Raw genomic sequence first — 19,257 nt, forward strand, 5'->3', positions numbered from 1 at the left:
CCGGAGGCATTGTGTTATTGCTATCATGGAGTATCCCATCTTATCAAGTTCATGTTCTAATCCTTCCATTTTCAACCGGAGTGCTATCTGAATTCTTTCGCTCATACTCTTTATTTATCTTGTTTTAACGGGAGTGGTTCCAAATTCTTTCTTGTCCATCGTGCTCGTCATTCATATCTTTGCAACCTCCAAGTTTTTCATGGTGTTTTTTTCATTCCCTCTTTTCTAACAAAGTGTTTCCAACTTCGTTGATCTCAATTGTCTTCTTTCATTCAATTTGTTCAACCTCTCAAGGTTCATGGTTTCACTCGTTTGTCAAAGAAGCAACTTTTTTACCTCTTCCTCTTCCGCTTCTCTCCGGTGCCATCGTTAGATCTCGGTGCGAGACCACTTGTAAGTGGAGGAGTGTTGTGACAACCCGAGACCGACGCTCCAGAAGCCTTCCATGTTCTTCGTTGCCATAGTGTGTTTTATTTTTGTTGTTGTTGCATTTCATCATGTCATCATGCATATTGCATCCCCATGTTTTCATAAAATCGTAGTTGTTCGTGGTTGCCACTTCTTCCTTGTCTCTTTTGACCTTCTCTCAGACCAACCGGACCGCTCTTTTCTCTCTTGTATTCTTCGTGGCCCCTTTGTCTTTGTCGACCTCTCGCAGACCCTCGTGCGTGCCCGAAAACTTCCCGGAACCCGACCCGCTCGGTCATCATCTTTGGGTCCGGATCATCCCCAAACATCCCTAAAACATCTTCGTTTCTTGACTTTCCTAGCTTATTTATCCCGGGCCGTCCGATTACGATCGGAGGGTCCGACACCTAGCAAAAACCCATTTGCTATAAATATGCAGGCAACCTTAAGCCCTAGTCGTCCCATCCATCCATTCCATTCCCGCAGCCGCCGCCACCCTCTCTCCCTTTTTCCTCGGGAGCTTGTCCCATCGCTGCCTGTCTCCTTCATCCTCGGGATCCTTCCAGATTTCCACCTGCCCAATCCATCGATCCTCCCAACCAGCAGATCACCCTGGCGCCTCTTCTCCCTGCCTTCCTCTTCTGCTCGAGCGCGCCGCTCGAGAGGAGCCCGCGGCCTCCACTCCGAAGCCTCGAGCAGCCAGCTGCCTCGACTGCAACAACTCCATGACCTCCTGCAGCTGCCTCCCCGTCGTCATCTTCAAGCTCGCTGCCTCTGTCTCACCCACCGGACCCTCGCTTCGCTTCGTCCGCTGCCGCATCGAGCCGCTGCTTGTTTCCACCTCTAGTGCCGCCGTCGGCCACCTCCAAACATCGATGTGGACAGTCAGATCCAGATCGCAAGGCCCCCATCACGCTAGTTCTTCCCCACCAAAGCTCCTTGCAGCCTCAACGCTCGGAGGCGCCCGAGGCCTCGACCTCCATCACCGCGCCTCGCCTCGCTATAGCAGTGCATCGCCCGCGAGCCACGGACGAAGACCAGCAACAACCCTGCCGCTCTGTCTTCTGTTCTCTGTCTCAGGCTTGCTCTCGCTCTCCCGGTGCAGGAACCCCATGGAAGCTCCGTCTCACCGCCGTTTTGCACCCGTTCCAGCTGGGAATCGGATGGACCCGTCTTCCTCGCGTCCGTCCCCTGCCTCTCCGCCTCGCTGGAGTCCAGCACATCGCCGCTAGCTGCTCGCCACCGAGCGGATCCGCCGCCGTTCGCGTCGCCTACCTCACCAATGCTCGATCTGCGCCGTTCACCTCCTGCCGTCGCCCGGATCCGCGCCGCTCCGCCGCCTCGTCTCCGGCCCCTGCCCGCCGGAGTCACGCTTCCCTGTGCCCCACAGCCTCGCCGCGCCGCGCCTCTGCTTTGTTCGAGCAGGGACGAGACAACGAGTGCTGCTCACGTTGACCGCTCCAGCAACCAAGCCAAGGCCAGCGCCCCTTCGTTGACCAGATTGAGCGCCTCGGCTCGATCGCCTGTACCCGTGGGCCGGCCGCGCTGCCTCCCCGCGCGTTTCAGCCCAGCAGCCAGCCCACGGCCATCGCTTCCAAACTGGGCAAGGCCCTTGGTGAGAACACATGCGGCCCGTATCATTTTTTTTCCTAGTTCCGCGAATTTGCTAATTATCCAGAGAATGCTAGCTTTTCAGAAAACCCCCTAAGTTTCATGCATATCATATCTCACAAACCATGTATCGGATTAAATGACACACACACACATATATATATAGTAACACTAAACTAAGCGTGAGTGTAGAATAGCTTATTCTACATCCCAGTAGCGGTACATGCAAAATATAGTAATTTCCGTAAAAATATACTAAATTACAAACTTGATAAGTAAAAGAATATTTTCTGGATTACTACATTTTATACACCGTTTTACTAGATTTTGTATATAGTACTACTAGGGTGTAGAATAAGCTATTCTATAGTCACGCTTATATATATAAGAATAAGTAATTCTTCATCCTGAGCCAACCTTTCTCTCAGTTTGATCCCACCCACGTGTTGTACCTTGGAGGCTCCGACCCTCCACCGTTTTATGACAAGCGAGGTAAATTTTCTACGCGACGAGGTAAGTTTTCCCCTTTTCTTACGTTGGCAAAAACTGTTTTCTGTTCGTGGGGTTAGCCCACTCTGCCTCCTCCGATCCAACTCTAATCCCTGCGGTTTTCAGCGGCGACTCACTCGCGTTAGCTGGCTTCGGTGTGGTGGTCGACGACTCAGTGAGCGGCCAGTGGGAAAGATGGCATGGTGGTCGAGGGTTAGGTTGGTCGTCGTGGGGATATACGGTTGACCACTGGGGCACGACGGCGTGGTGCTCGGTGGCCACGGCGGTGAGGTGAGCGCGACATGGCAAGGATGTTGGGAAGCGTAGCTTGTGGTGGTCTGCTGGCCGCGGCGACAGTTCAGGTGGTGTTGGTGGCTCTGTGAGTAGTGCTAGCGGTGGCTCTGGTTTAGACCACGACCGCTTCGTCCTATCCTCCGGTCGGCTGCCACGGCTGCTTGCTCCAGTACGTGCTGGTGAGTTAATACAAATTTCTTCAACGCCTCCTCTATGGATGGGCTTGATGACCAGTAATTGTATTTCTTTTGCCCAAATCCCAAATTGGATAGAGATGCTACTCTATTTAAACTCTGAAGTCTCACTCTAATCATTGTTATGTTCTCTCTTTTGGAATTGAAAGTGATAATCTTCTGGCAATTGGTTGCCTCTGACTTGGCGTTACAAATCATGAATTGTTTTGTTCATAGCCTGTTGCATTATACACTTTGATTGGAATGTAAAATATCTGCACTACGTTGAACAATTAGTATATTTTTTCACTTGCCATCTCAGAGATGCACAGTTCTGTTTTGGGCAAGTTCCTTAGAGCAGACAGTTGTTTGATTAATTTTCTGACCTAATACTATTGGGTTGTGTAGGTAACTTATATCTCCGACCAAGGGCTTGCCTCGGCACCCTTACAAACTCGAGATCCCGACTACGAGAGCTCTCCGTAATGTGTGCACATATTGGCTTGAGTTCGGGCAAGATTGGTAGTGTGTCGGTGTTGTCGTGGTGGATGTAGTGCTAACCTCTTGGTGTAGCATTGTGCCGGAAGGTGTTGTATCGGCCATCTTGACCTCTTCTTCTATGCATATATGATATGCATGTTCGTGCGTATTCTAGAAAAAAAAGAGGCTCAACAAAATGTACTCTTTTTCATGTGCATATACCTCTTGGGAACTTCAATGAAAACCGGAAGATTTTGTCTTCTGGTTGTTCTTCGTGGTACTACTACTCGTTCTATACAGATAAAAAGAAATCTATGTGTACAAGAATACTTGCAGTTTTTACCTCAACCATTGCTTTTCTTTTCAACTAGGAAATTTTGTAATTAGTATACTCTGTATTGCTTTGTTACCTTTCTGGGTTGTTGTGTTCTGAATGTTATTTTCTCTATAGAATGTTGTGAGTAAATGATTTTTTTTTGAGCAACCGGCAGGAGCAGTACCTTGTCATTAAGAAGGGGAACTAATATATAGTGCCATTTTTTCGGGACATGCTGGAAACCTCAAGAAAATCGCAGAGCATGTGGATTACTCATGCAAAAGGTTAACTCTCGTTCTAAATGCTAAATCTCTACGCAGCGAGCTCCATGCATGGTTAGGTGAGCCACCTCAATATAAGTCACGCACGTGTCATTGAAGATGTGCCGGCTCTTTTCTTTGCTAGCATTCCGCATGATGCAAATGATGTGGCCGCTGCGCCTCTTAGGCCATGTTTGTTTGGGCTTTTGTTTCTACTTTTGCAGCTTTTTTGTTTGGGCTTTTGTTTTTACTTTTGCAGCTTTTTCACTTTGATCAAAAAGCCATAGAAGCTCATAAATACGTACTTTTGGAGAGGCTCCAAAAGCACCTATTTAGGAGCTTCTATAGCTTTTTGGGCAAAGTGAAAAGGCTGCAAAAGCAAAAGCCCAAACAAACAGGAACTTAGTGTATTTGCTGGATAACTTTGGGAGACATTTTTATCAGCCTTTAGTGGAGGGGAAGGTAGTCTCTAGACTCAGACTCAAATGGATGCCCTGCCAAGAGAGCACCATGGAGTGGACCACCAAGGTGAGGGGCAAGCACAAATGGGTGGCGGTTTCCGGGGACCACAAGTCGCAGATATCTCTATTTTGACCTCTTGTCTGTAACTACTGGGTGTCTATATTAGAAACACCTCACCATCCAGTGAAGAATGGATGCATCAACCCTAATATGATTAAGGGACAATTGCATTTTTACCCCTAGTTGGTTCCTACCCACGGGTTTTGCCCTTACTTTTTGAGCTTGCTCAGTTTTGCCCTTACCTTTTCCGTCGAGGTCCCTCGAATGCCCTTTGACCGTTTGACCAAAACTTTGAAAATTCATAACTAATTCATATGAACTCGGAAAAATGCAAATAAGATATCAAAGTGTTCAGATAAACATTACCTTTATGTGTACATCATTTGCATTCAGGACAAAAGCAGCCTTTAAACTACCTGAGGTAATTAACGTTATTAACATTATTAAAAATAAAAAGGTATAAACAATATTTTTTTCATGAATAAAAATTACATGCAAATGTAGGTGATGTTTTCTGAACATCTTGATATCTTATTTGCATTTTTCTGAGTTCGTATCATCTTGTTAAAAATGTTCTAACGACTTTGACCATTATTTGAAAACTTCATAACAAGTTGATACGAACTCAGAAAAATGCAAATAAGATATCAGGATGTTTAGAAAACATCACCTACATTTGCATGTAATTTTTATTCATGAAAAAATATTGTTTATACCTTTTTTATTTTTAATAATGTTAATAACGTTAATTACCTCAGGTAGTTTAAAGGCTGCTTTTGTCCTGAATGCAAATGATGTGCACATAAAGGTAATGTTTATCTGAACATTTTGATATCTCATTTGCATTTTTTTGAGTTCATATGAATTATTTATGAATTTTCAAAGTTTTGGTCAAACGGTCAAAGGGCATTCGAGGGACCTCGACGGAAAAAGTAAGGGCAAAACTGAGCAAGCTCGAAAAGTAAGGGCAAAACCCGTGGGTAGGAACCAACTAGGGGTAAAAATGCAATTATCCCTATGATTAATGTCATCTTCCTTGGGGCTTTTTCTACCACTGCCATAGACCAGTGTTTATTTAGTTCATGGTCATATTTATTTAGTTTGTAGCTGATGGGAACATCAAGAGTACCTTTCAAACTACCGTTCCTCCTTTTAGCTTATGGTTTATGTTGCATACTTTTGCCATGCATCTCTGGCAAAGAAACTTGACACAGAAGTTAGGAGGAGCAATGATATGTGTACATATAACTGTTGTCCAGGCTCTTCAACTTTTTCACTAATCGTTGCAGAAACTGTAGGGTCATCTAGACGAGGTGGTTTTAAAGGCTAACTGGAAATACATCTTTGAAAAAATTGTTGGATCATCCAGATGGGGATTTGCAGCCTCTACACAAATGTCTCCAACTTGGCCATACCAGTGCCCATCTCAAGATTGACCGGAGTGTGTTCTACTACAGAAAGACAGTTGTTTTTCAGATATTGAACTTTTAGATGCTAGTTTGTCAAGCAGTACGTGTATTAAATTGGTTTGTAAGATGGCCTAGTTATGAACTCACATCACCTTTTTGTTTCATTATAAAAGCAACCTCGTTATGTGATTAAATCCAAGTGCTTTTCACGTAGTTTTTATGTGGTGTAATGCACCATGGCAACAATTCCTATATCTCGGCAACAACAATCAGGAACCTTTTTGTGAGTGGTGTAGAGCTAATGAGTTGAACACACAACCTGATGATCTGGTGTACACAACCGATGTGCAAAACAGTAGAGGAAAATGCAGAGAAGGAATCCCAAACAAAAAAATGGACATGCGTTTTCTCAGATACACTCAACAATACCCTTATTGACAAGCCTATCATATTCTGTTGAAAACACACACAAATTAGAAGAATAAACTTCCAGCGCTACTTCTACAAGGAAATTTGACAAGCACTCACATGGAGTGATTTTATCGACATAATAATTCAAAAGGTAAATGCATTACACCTCAATTTGAAAAGCACTATACATCATGAAAATGAATTGGCGGTGACATATTTGCCTTCCTGTTACAAATTTTGCTTGCATTCAGATCTTTTGTGAGACTGAATTACTACAGACCACCTGAATGACATGTTCCATTTATGGCATAAATATTCAGAGTTCTTCTATCTTCTTCTGGCATTGGCATCCTTCAGTCAGGCTTTTGAATTCCTGGCGAGCATCGACAGGTTGAGCAGCTGCACATAGTCGTGGTTGTGCTAAACAGAAAATGATATTCTGAACAAAACAGCCCAGCCAGAAAACAAGGAAATAAGGAATACATTAAGTACCAAATAAATGTATACACATAGATTTCTTTTATCTATATAGAACAAGTAGTATCATCTTGAATCTCAATCTCAAGACTATGGTCTGCCAACCAAATGAAGCTTCTAGTTAGATCCATGCGAGGGGCCCAGCCTCGTGAGGTGGACCGAGGGTGCCCAGACTTGCCTGCATGCGGCTATCGACGGCCCGGTACGGCCCACCTTCAGCCACAACAACCCAAGACCCTCGCGAGGGGCCAAGCCTCGTGAGGCGGACGACACCAAGACCTCCCTGGGGTGGCCTCCCCAGGTTGGCTCCCGAGGAGCGGAGATATCTATGCAAGCCGCACCTCGCGAGGTTCATATGACGTGAGCCGTGACGACCAAGGCTAGGCGGGCGCCAGCGGGCGTAGTGTACCAGTTTCCTCTTTGGTGCTAAGGAGGCAAGCGCAGGCGCAGGGTCCCGAGGAATCAAGCAAAGGTTTTCATTCCGGTGCAACAAGACCAAGACCACCAGGACGGCAGGACGAAGGTCATCGCGGAGCCCACCGCAGTCTCACCACCAGAGGCTTTGGCAGGCGAAGACTACTTTTGTCAGGATAACTTGTACTAGTTGTCTCCCTTCGAATTTGGCCGTTGTGGGATCCCTTCATGCCTACATTTGTGAAGAGGACCAAGGCCACCATAAATAGGACTTAGCCACCACCATAGAGAGGGACGGATCCATTCCACCCTGACCAGCTCACCAACTCATCGAGCACAAGAACACCTCACCTCCTGAGGTTGTTCCACCACTGTACTAGTTCATCCAACCCCTCGAGGCAATCCACCACAAAGCTGGAGTAGGGTATTACACCGCAAGGTGGCCCGAACCAGGATAAACTGCCGTGTCTCTTGTCCATTAGATTCATCGAGCTTGGCCATGGATTCGGCGAGCAGGCAGACTAGGGAGGACAAGTTCTTCGCACGGACCCCAGAGTTCAAACCTCTCAAGGGTCTGCGGAACCCTGAATCCAACAGATCCTCCAACATGTGGTGCTTTTTTATAATCTTTGCTAGACAACTATTTCTGTACTAAGAAGGAATACTGCTTGTGCATCCAAAACCCTTGAGCCAAGTTTCTTCCATGAGTGCCTGCCATATCTACCTATAAACGGTATTACTCTGTCGTTCCAAGTAAATTTGCATGTGCCATCTCTAAGACATTCAAATGAACATTTGTTTTGTGTTCCCGTACCTGAAAGCACATTTGCTCCCTTGGTGGTTTTGGTAATTCATGTCAACATACATATTGTTAGACTAATATTTTCATCTAGTATGTTTTAGAAAAGTTCAACATTGACATGGCAAGGACATGAGATTGTGGACCCTTCAAAATGCTAAGGACATGGATTGGCAAAGCTTCAAGACTACATTTTTGGTTAAGTGATCCAAGATCACATTGAATCCATAGGAAAGCCAATACTATTCAAAGGGGATGAGGCTTTGATAACTCAATTGCTCAAAGTAATATTGCTCGAAAAACCCTTAATCACCTTCACAAAATAATATCTGTCGAGACCCTAAAAGCCCAACTTGGTCACAACGAGTTCCATACACCCGGACCCATCGAGTTGATCCTAGACAGTGCCAAAGCCAAACACTAGAATTTCGGTTGGACTAAGATGACGATCGGTCCCACTGATTTGCACTAACCAAGTTTCTGTAACCCGATTAGTTCATTTCGGAATTACCGAGTTGAAATAATCAGAATTACCAAAGTGAAGTCTTGCTTAGGTCACCGGATATCAGTCGGTCTAAGATTCTTTGTTTGGTCCCACTGAAATGACCAATGTTCGAATCTTTAACACACGTCGGTCTCACCGAGTTTTTGGTTCCGTGTCCCCAAGTTGAGTGAAAAGGGTATAATGGTTGGATTTGGGTGAAGACTATTTATACCCCTCCATCCCCACTTTCTCTAAGAGTGAGCCATTAGAACGAAACTACACGTCCACCATTTGAATCTTGATTTCTAGCCTCCCCAAGTTGCTTTCCACTCCAGTCCCTCTCCTATCCAAGCCAAATCTATGAGCGAGTGACTGATTGTTGAGGAGATTATCTTTTGAAGCACAAGAGCAAGGAGTTCATCATCAACAACACCATCTATTACCTTTTGGAGAGTGGTGTCTCCTAGATTGGTTACGTGTCCCTTGGGAGCCTCCAGGATCTTGTGGAGTTGAACCAAGGAGTTTGTAAGGGCAAGACATCGCCTACTTCGTGAAGATCTACACCAAATGAGGCTAGTCCTTCATGGACGTAAGCCATGGTGGAATTGACAAGCTTGCTTCTTTGTGGACCCTTCATGGGTGGAGCCCTCCATGGACTCATGCAGCCGTTACCCTCCGTCGGTTGAAGCCTCCATCAATGTGGATGTACGATAGTGCTACCTCTTGAGCACTGCGTTGGTTTTCCCTTGAAGAGGAAAGGGTGATGCAGCAAAGTAGCGTAAGTATTTCCCTCAGTTTTTGAGAACCAAGGTATCAATCCAGTAGGAGGCTACGCGCGAGTCCCTCGCACCTACACAAAACAAATAAATCCTCACAACCAACGCGATAAGGGGTTGTCAATCCCTACACGGTCACTTACGAGAGTGATATCTGATAGATATGATAGGATAATATTTTTGGTATTTTTATGATAAAGATGCAAAGTAAAGAAAGTAAAATAAAAACGGCGCAAGAAATAACTAAGTGTTGGAAGATTAATATGATGGAAAATAGACCCCGGGGCCATAGGTTTCACTAGTGGCTTCTCTCAAGAGCATAAGTATTTTACGGTGGGTGAACAAATTACTGTTGAGCGATTGACAGAATTGAGCATAGTTTTGAGAATATCTAGGTATGATCATGTATATAGGCATCACGTCCGAGACAAGTAGACCGACTCCTGCCTGCATCTACTACTATTACTCCGCACATCGACCGCTATCCAGCATGCATCTAGAGTATTAAGTTCATAAGAATAGAGTAACGCCTTAAGCAAGATGACATGATGTAGAGGGATAAATTCATGCAATATGATAAAAACCCCATCTTGTTATCCTCGATGGCAACATACAATACGTGCCTTGCTGCCCCTACTGTCACTGGGAAAGGACACCGCAAGAGTGAACCCAAAGCTAAGCACTTCTCCCATTGCAAGAAAGATCAATCTAGTAGGCCAAACCAAACTGATAATTCGAAGAGACTTGCAAAGATAACCAATCATACATAAAAGAATTTAGAAGATTCAAATATTGTTCATAGATAAACTTGATCATAAACCCACAATTCATTGGTCTCAACAAACACACCGCAAAAGAAGATTACATCGAATAGATCTCCATGAGAGAGGGGGAGAACATTGTATTGAGATCCAAAAAGAGAGAGGAAGCCATCTAGCTAATAACTATGGACCCGAAGGTCTGAGGTAAACTACTCACACTTCATCGGAGAGGCTATGGTGTTGATGTAGAAGCCCTCCGTGATCGATGCCCGCTCCAGCGGAGCTCCCGAACAGGCCCCAAGATGGGATCTCGTGGGTACAGAAGGTTGCGGCGGTGGAATTAGGTTTTTGGCTCCTTATTTGACCGTTTGGGGGTACGTAGGTATATATAGGAGGAAGGAGTATGTCGGTGGAGCAACATGGGGCCCACGAGGGTGGAGGGCGCGCCTGGGGGGGGGGGGGGTAGGCGCACCCCCTACCTCGTGGCTTCCTCTTTGATTTCTTGACGTAGGGTCCAAGTCCTCTGGATCATGTTCGTTCCGAAAATCACGTTCTCGAAGGTTTCATTCCGTTTGGACTCCGTTTGATATTCTTTTTCTGCGAAACTCTGAAATAGGCAAAAAACAACAATTCTAGGCTGGGCCTTCGGTTAATAGGTTAGTCCCAAAAATAATATAAAAGTGAATAATAAAGCCCAATAATGTCCAAAACAGAAGATAATATAGCATGGAGCAATCAAAAATTATAGATACGTTGGAGACGTATCAAGCATCCCCAAGCTGAATTCCTGCTCGTCCTCGAGTAGGTAAATGATAAAAACAGAATTTTTGATGTGGAATGCTACTAGGCATAATTTCAATGTAATTCTTCTTAATTGTGGTATGAATATTCAGATCCGAAAGATTCAAGACAAAAGTTTAATAGTGACATCAAAAATAATAATACTTCAAGCATACTAACTAAGCAATTATGTCTTCTCAAAATAACATGGCCAAAGAAAGTTATCCCTACAAAATCATATAGTCTGGCTATGCTCTATCTTCACCACACAAAGTATTTAAATCATGCACAACCCCGATGACAAGCCAAGCAATTGTTTCATACTTTTGGTGTTCTCAAACTTTTTCAATCTTCACGCAATACATGAGCGTGAGCCATGGACATAGCACCATATGTGGAATAAAATGGTGGTTGTGGAGAAGACAAAAAAGAGAGAGAAGATAGTCTCACATCAACTAGGCGTATCAACGGGCTATGGAGATGCCCATCAATAGATATGAATGTGAGTGAGTAGGGATTTCCATGCAACGGATGCACTAGAGCTATAAGTATATGAAACCTCAACAAAAGAAACTAAGTGGGTGTGCATCCAACTCGCTTGCTCACGAAGACCTAGGGCATTTTGAGGAAGCCCATCATTGGAATATACAAGCCAAGTTCTATAATGAAAAACTCCCACAAGTATATGAAAGTGATAAAATGAGAGACTCTCTATCATGAAGATCATGGTGCTACTTTGAAGCACAAGTGTGGTAAAAGGATAGTAACATTGTCCCTTCTCTCTTTTTCTCTCATAATTTTTTTTATTTGGGCCTTTTCTTCTTCTTTTTTATGGCCTCTTTTTTTCGTCCGGAGTCTCATCCCGACTTGTGGGGGAATCATAGTCTCCATCATCCTTTCCTCACTTGGGACAATGCTCTAAAAATGATGATCATCACACTTTTATTTACTTACAACTTGAGCAATTACAACTCAATACTTTGAACAAAATATGACTCTATGTGAATGCCTCCGGCGGTGTACCGGGATATGCAATGAATCAAGAGTGACATGTATGAAGGAATTATGAACGGTGGCTTTGCCACAAATACAATGTCAACTACATGATCATGCAAAGCAATATGACAATGATGGAGCGTTTCATAATAATTGGAACGGTGGTAAGTTGCATGGCAATATATCTCGGAATGGCTATGGAAATGCCATGATAGGTAGGTATGGTGGCTGTTTTGAGGAAGGTTTATGGTGGGTGTATGATACCGGCGAAAAGTGCGCGGTATTAGAGAGACTAGCAATGGTGGAAGGAAGAAAGTGCGTATAATCCATGGACTCAACATTAGTCATAAAGAACTCATATACTTATTGCAAAAATCTACAAGTTATCAAAGAAAACTATTACGCGCATGCTCCTAGGGGGATAGATTGGTAGGAAAAGACCATCTCTCGTCCCCGACCGCCACTCATAAGGAAGACAATCAATAAATAAATTATGCTCCGACTTAATCACATAACGGTTCACCATACGTGCATGCTACGGGAATCACAAACTTTAACACAAGTATCTCTCAAATTCACAACTACTCAACTAGCATGACTCTAATATCACCATCTTTATATCTCAAAACAATTATCAAGCATCAAACTTTTCTTAGTATTCAACACACTCATAAGAAAGTTTTTACTAATCTTGAATACCTAGCATATTAGGATTATTTAAGCAAATTACCATGCTATTTAAAACTCTCAAAATAATCTAAGTGAAGCATGAGAGATCAATATTTTCTATAAAACAAATCCACCACCGTGCTCTAAAAGATATAAGTGAAGTACTAGAGCAAAAACTATATAACTCAAAAGATATAAGTGAAGCACATAGAGTATTCTAATAATTTCCAAATCATGTGTGTCTCTCTCAAAAGATGTGTACAGCAAAGATGATTGTGGTAAACTAAAAAACAAAGACTCAAATCATACAAGACGCTCCAAGCAAAACACATATCATGTGGTGAATAAAAATATAGCTCCAAGTAAAGTTACCGATGGAAGTAGACGAAAGAGGGGATGCCTTCCGGGGCATCCCCAAGCATTGCCTTTTTGGTTTCCTTAGATTATCTTGGGGGTGCCATAGGAATACCCAAGCTTGGGCTCTTGCCACTCCTTGTTCCATAATCCATCAAATCTTTTACCCAAAACTTGAAAACTTCACAACACAAAACTTAACAGAAAATCTCGTGAGCTCCGTTAGCGAAAGAAAACAAAAGACCACTTCAAGGTACTATAATGAACTCATTCTTTATTTATATTGGTGTTAAACCTACTTTATTCCAACTTCTCTATGGTTTATAAACTATTTTACTAGCCATAGATTCATCAAAATAAGTAAACAACACACGAAAAACAGAATCTGTCGAAAACAGAACAGTCTGTAGTAATCTGTAACTAACGCAAACTTCTGGAACTTCAAAAAATCAGCCAAAATAGGACGCCCTAGACAATTTGTTTATTGATCATCAGAAATTTGAATCAATATTTTATCACGTTCTGGTGATTTTTAACAATTATTTTCGTGAACAGAAAGTTTCTGGAAATTTCTGCAAGATCAAATAACTATCATCCAAGAAGATCCTATAGGTTTAACTTGGCACAAACACTAATTAAAACATAAAAAAATATCTAACCAGAGGCTAGATCAAATATTTATTCCTAAACATAAGCAAAAAGCAAAAAAACTAAAAATAAAATTGGGTTGCCTCCCAACAAGCGCTATCGTTTAACGCCCCTAGCTAGGCATAAAAGCAAGGATAGATCTAGGTATTGCCATCTTTGGTGGGCAATTCTTCAATAAGACATCTATCATCCTTTAGAGTTTCTTTCTTGTTATTAAATATCAAACTTTTAGGCACAAGATCAAAAAATTCATTTGTAGCAAATGGTTCCTTAATGATAGCAAAAATATTGGGGTGAATACTTATAGATTTGAGATCCGCAGTTTCCTTACTAGAGGATTCACCCTTATTTTTAGGAACATACATAAGCTTGGCAATTTTAGTCGGAGGACTTGGAGTATTCTTTACGGAAGAAAAAGCGGTTCCCAAGTTGGTAATGATACCCTCAAGTTTATCGATTCTAGTGGAATCTTGATTTATTCTTTCATTAACTATGGGTTCCTTCTCCTTAATATTTTTCAAAGTGACTCCTACTTTAGATCCATATTGGGTAATTTGGTTGTGGATCTTTTTATCCAGATTTTCAAGTAACTCTACGGTAGCCACTTTATTTTCAATAATTTCAAGTCTTTGCATTACATGCTCCAAAGTTAACACAGTTCCATTAACCAAAAGAGGTGGTGAGCCAAACAAATCTATCATAGCATTATAAGAATCAAAAGTATGGCTACACAAGAAATTCCCTCCAGTAATGGTATCAAGAATATATCTATACCAAGGATTAGCGCCCACATAAAAATTGCGGAGAAGAACGGAAGTAGATTGCTTCCTGGTAGATCTATTTTGAGCATTGCAAATTCTATACCAAGCGTCTTTTAGATTTTCTCCCTCCCTTTGTTTAAAATTAAGAACTTCATTCTCGGGAGACAACGGAGAAGATAGAGGACTAGCCATAACGACAAGCAAACGGAAAAGAGGCGAACGAAAAAGAGAGGGCGAATAAAACGGCAAGGGTGAAGTGGGGGAGAGGAAAACGAGAGGCAAATGGCAAATAATGTAATGCGGGAGATAAGGGTTTGTCATGGGTACTTGGTATGTTGACTTTTGCATAGACCTCCCCGGCAACGGCGCCAGAAATCCTTCTTGCTACCTCTTGAGCACTTCGTTGGTTTTCCCTTGAAGAGGAAAGGGTGATGCAGCAAAGTAGCGTAAGTATTTCCCTCAGTTTTTGAGAACCAAGGTATCAATCCAGTAGGAGGCTACGCGCGAGTCCCTCGCACCTACACAAAACAAATAAATCCTCGCAACCAACGCGATAAGGGGTTGTCAATCCCGACACAGTCACTTACGAGAGTGAGATCTGATAGATATGATAGGATAATATTTTTGGTATTTTTATGATAAAGATGCAAAGTAAAGAAAGTAAAATAAAAACGGCGCAAGAAATAACTAAGTGTTGGAAGATTAATATGATGGAAAATAGACCCGGGGGCCATAGGTTTCACTAGTGGCTTCTCTCAAGAGCATAAGTATTTTACGGTGGGTGAACAAATTACTGTTGAGCACTTGACAGAATTGAGCATAGTTATGAGAATATCTAGGTATGATCATGTATATAGGCATCACGTCCGAGACAAGTAGACCGACTCCTGCCTGCATCTACTACTATTACTCCACACATCGACCGCTATCCAGCATGCATCTAGAGTATTAAGTTCATAAGAACAGAGTAACGCCTTAAGCAAGATGACATGATGTAGAGGGATAAATTCATGCAATATGATAAAAACCCCATCTTGTTATCCTCGATGGCAACAATACAATACGTGCCTTGCTGCCCCTACTATCACTGGAAAAGGACACCGCAAGATTGAACCCAAAGCTAAGCACTTCTCCCATTGCAAGAAAGATCAATAGGCCAAACCTAATTGATAATTCAAAGAGACTTGAAAAGATAACCAATCATACATAAAAGAATTCAGAAGATTCAAATATTGTTCATAGATAAACTTGATCATAAACCCACAATTCATCGGTCTCAACAAACACACCGCAAAATAAGATTACATCGAATAGATCTCCACGAGAGAGGGGGAGAACATTGTATTGAGATCCAAAAAGAGAGAGGAATCCATCTAGCTAATAACTATGGACCCGAAGGTCTGAGGTAAACTACTCACACTTCATCGTAGATGCTATGGTGTTGATGTAGAAGCCCTCCGTGATCGATGCCCCCTCTAGCGGAGCTCCGGAACAGGCCCCAAGATGGGATCTCGTGGGTACAGAAGGTTGCGGCGGTGGAATTAGGTTTTTGGCTCCTTATCTGATGGTTTGGGGGTACGTAGGTATATATAGGAGGAAGGAGTACGTCGGTGGAGCAACATGGGGCCCACGAGGGTGGAGGGCGTGCCTGGGGGGGTAGGCGCCCCCCTACCTCGTGGCTTCCTCTTTGATTTCTTGACGTAGGGTCCAAGTCCTTTGGATCATGTTCGTTCCAAAAATCACGTTGTCGAAGGTTTCATTCCGTTTGGACTCCGTTTGATATTCTTTTTGTGCGAAACTCTGAAATAGGCAAAAAACAACAATTCTGGGCTGGGCCTCCGGTTAATAGGTTTGTCCCAAAAATAATATAAAAGTGAATAATAAAGCCCAATAATGTCCAAAACAGAAGATAATATAGCATGGAGCAATCAAAAATTATAGATACATTGGAGACGTATCAGATAGCACCACTTGCGGAACCACGCCAAAAACCATCGTGTCTTCATTGTGTTTGATCTTCCCATCTCTACGCTTTTACTTTCCACACAAATTGCATGGTGCACTATTTTTGCTGCCCTATCTCTAGATATACATGTGTAGGAAGTATTGGTGTGATCTTAACTAGTGCCAAAATCTTCCTAAACTTCAAGAAAACTAAAAATTGCAACTTTGGTTGGTTAAGTGTCTATTCACCATTAGATAAACTGTCGTGTCTCTTGTCCATTAGATTCATCGAGCTTGGCCGTGGATTCGGCGAGCAGGCAGACTGGGGAGGACGAGTTCTTCGCACGCACCCCAGAGTTCGAACCTCTCAAGGGTCTGCTGAACCGTGAATCCGACATTTGGTGTGCCAGGTAGGGGTGCGTCGAAGCTTCACCTCTCTGTCCGCTTTTCTTCCCCGTTCAGATCACATGGTGAGCACTGCTCCTCCAGCAGGATCGACGAGCGCACACGGAGGCGCTGTGGGAGTCCGGGCCTTCACCCCCGCCTTGCGGCAGGTACAGTGGTTGCCCAAGTTCAGGCCGGAGATGCCGCATCGCTAAGACGGCGCGGCGGATCCGACAGGTTTCCTCCAGCCTACGAGGAGGCCGTTTGGGCGGCCGGCGACGACGACAAGGTCATGGCCAACTAGTTTCCCATGGCCATCACTGGCGTACCACGCGCCTGGCTTCTCAGCCTGCCAAGATCTTCTGTGGCCTCCTGGGAGGAGCTGCGCGGCCTCTTCGTCGTGCGCTTCGCGGCACCGGCGCCCCTCACCATCGCATCCCTCCTCGGCGGTTTGCAGGCGCCGCCCTCGGACCGCCACGTCAAGCAGTTCTTCCGCCAAGTGGGTGCTGCCCGCGTGCAGCCGGGAGCTCCTCCAGGGTGGGCGGCACCCAAGGCTGACCTCCTGAGGCTGTTCCACCACTGTACTAGTTCATCCAGCCCGTCAAGGCAATCCACCACAAAGCTGCAGTAGGGTATATATTACACCGCAAGGTGGCCTGAACCAGGATAAACTGCCGTGTCTCTTGTCCATTAGATTCATTGAGCTTGGCCATGGATTCAGCGAGCAGGCATACTGGGGAGGACGAGTTCTTCGCACGGACCCCAGAGTTCGAACCTCTCAAGGGTCTGCGGAACCCTTAATCCGACAGATCCTCCAACATGTGGTGCTTGTTTATAATCTTTGCTAGACAAATATTTCTGTACTAAGCAGGAATACTGCTTGTGCATCCAAAACCCTTGAGCCAAGTTTCTTCCATGAGTGTCCGCCATCTCTACCTATATACGGTATTACTCTGTCGTTCCAAGTAAATTTGCATGTGCCATCTCTAAGACATTCAAATGAACATTTGTTTTGTGTTCCCGTGCCTGAAAGCACATTTGCTCCCTTGGTGGTTTTAGTAATTCATGTCAACATACATATTGTTGGATTAATATTTTCATCTAGTATGTTTTAGAAAATTTCAACATTGACATGGCACGGAGATGAGATTGTGGACCCCTTCAAAATGCTAAGGACATGGATTGGCAAAGCTTGAAGACTACATTTTTGGTTAAGTGATCCAAGATCACATTGAGTCCATAGGAAAGCCAATACTATTTAAAGGGGATGAGGCTTTGATAATTCAATTGCTCAAAGTGCATGAAGATAATGTTCCAAAAACCCGCAATCACCTTCACAAAATAATATCTATCCAGACCCTAAAAGCCCAACTCGGTCACAACGAATTCCATACACCCGGACCCATCAAGTTGATCCTAGACAGTGCCAAAGCCAAACCCTACAATTTCGGTTGCACTAAGATGATGATCGGTCCCACCGATTTGCATTGACCAAGTTTCTGTAACCCGATTAGTTCATTTCGGAATTACCGAGTTGAAATAATCAGAATTACCGAAGTGAAGTCTTGCTTAGGTCATCGCACATCAGTCGGTTCAAGATTCTTTGTTTGGTCCCACTGAAATGACCAATGTTCAAATCTTTAACACAGGTCGGTCTCACCGAGTTTTTGGTTCCGTGTCCCCAAGTTGAGTCAAAAGGTTGTAATGGTTGGATTTTGGCTGAAGACTATTTATACCCATCCATCCCCACTTTCTCTAAGAGAGAGCCATTAGAACGAAACTACACTTCCACCATTTGAATCTTGATTTCTAGCCTCCCCAAGTTGCTTTCCACCCCAGTCCCTCTCCTATGCAAGCCAAATCTTTGAGCGAGTGACTGATTGTTGAGAAGATTATATTTTGAAGCACCAGAGCAAGGAGTTCACCATCAACTACACCATCTATTACCTTTTGGAGAGTGGTGTCTCCTAGATTGACTAGGTGTCACTTGGGAGCCTCCAGGATCTTGTGGAGTTGAACCAAGGAGTTTGTAAGGGCAAGGAGATCGCCTACTTCGTGAAGATCTACACCAAATGAGGCTAGTACTTCGTGAATGTGGAATTGAAAAGGTTGCTTCTTCGTGGAACCTTCATGGGTGGAGCCCTTCGTGGACTCGTGCAGCCATTACCCTCCGTCAGTTGAAGTCTCCATCAACGTGGATGTACGATAGCACCACTTGCGGAACCACGCCAAAAACCATCATGTGTTCATTGTGTTTGATCTTCCCATCTCTACGATTTTACTTTCCACACAAATTGCATTGTGCACTATTTCTGCTGCCCTATCTCTAGATATGCATGTGTAGGAAGTATTGGTGTTATCTTAACTAGTGCCAAAATCTGCCTAAACTTCAAGAAAACTAAAAATTGCACCTTTGGTTGGTTAAGTGTCTATTCACCCCCTCTAGACCTATCTTCTCGATTCTACAATTCATGTCATAGCTTTGGTCTCCATTACTTTGGTTTAATCACCATTGGAGAAAGATGGATGTGTGTACTTTGGGAAGTCTTAGATGTAGAGTGCCTATTCTTAATGGAGAGTACTATAAATCTTGGAGGAATGAAATTCTTGACATCTTTGATGAATTTAACTTGAGAA

The 19,257-nt window shown here is 43.6% G+C and overlaps 1 long non-coding RNA gene across 1 annotated transcript; it reads left to right on the plus strand.

Annotated features, from left to right (window-relative positions):
* Positions 1–774: 774 nt before the first annotated feature.
* On the plus strand, positions 775–3,784 carry LOC123096911 (uncharacterized). The gene is made up of 2 exons (XR_006446764.1): positions 775–2,981; positions 3,384–3,784. It is a non-coding gene; the product is annotated as an uncharacterized lncRNA (long non-coding RNA).
* Positions 3,785–19,257: the final 15,473 nt, after the last annotated feature.

The sequence above is a fragment of the Triticum aestivum genome, chromosome 4D (genome assembly GCF_018294505.1).
Source record: "Triticum aestivum cultivar Chinese Spring chromosome 4D, IWGSC CS RefSeq v2.1, whole genome shotgun sequence".
Taxonomy (NCBI): Eukaryota; Viridiplantae; Streptophyta; class Magnoliopsida; order Poales; family Poaceae; genus Triticum; species Triticum aestivum.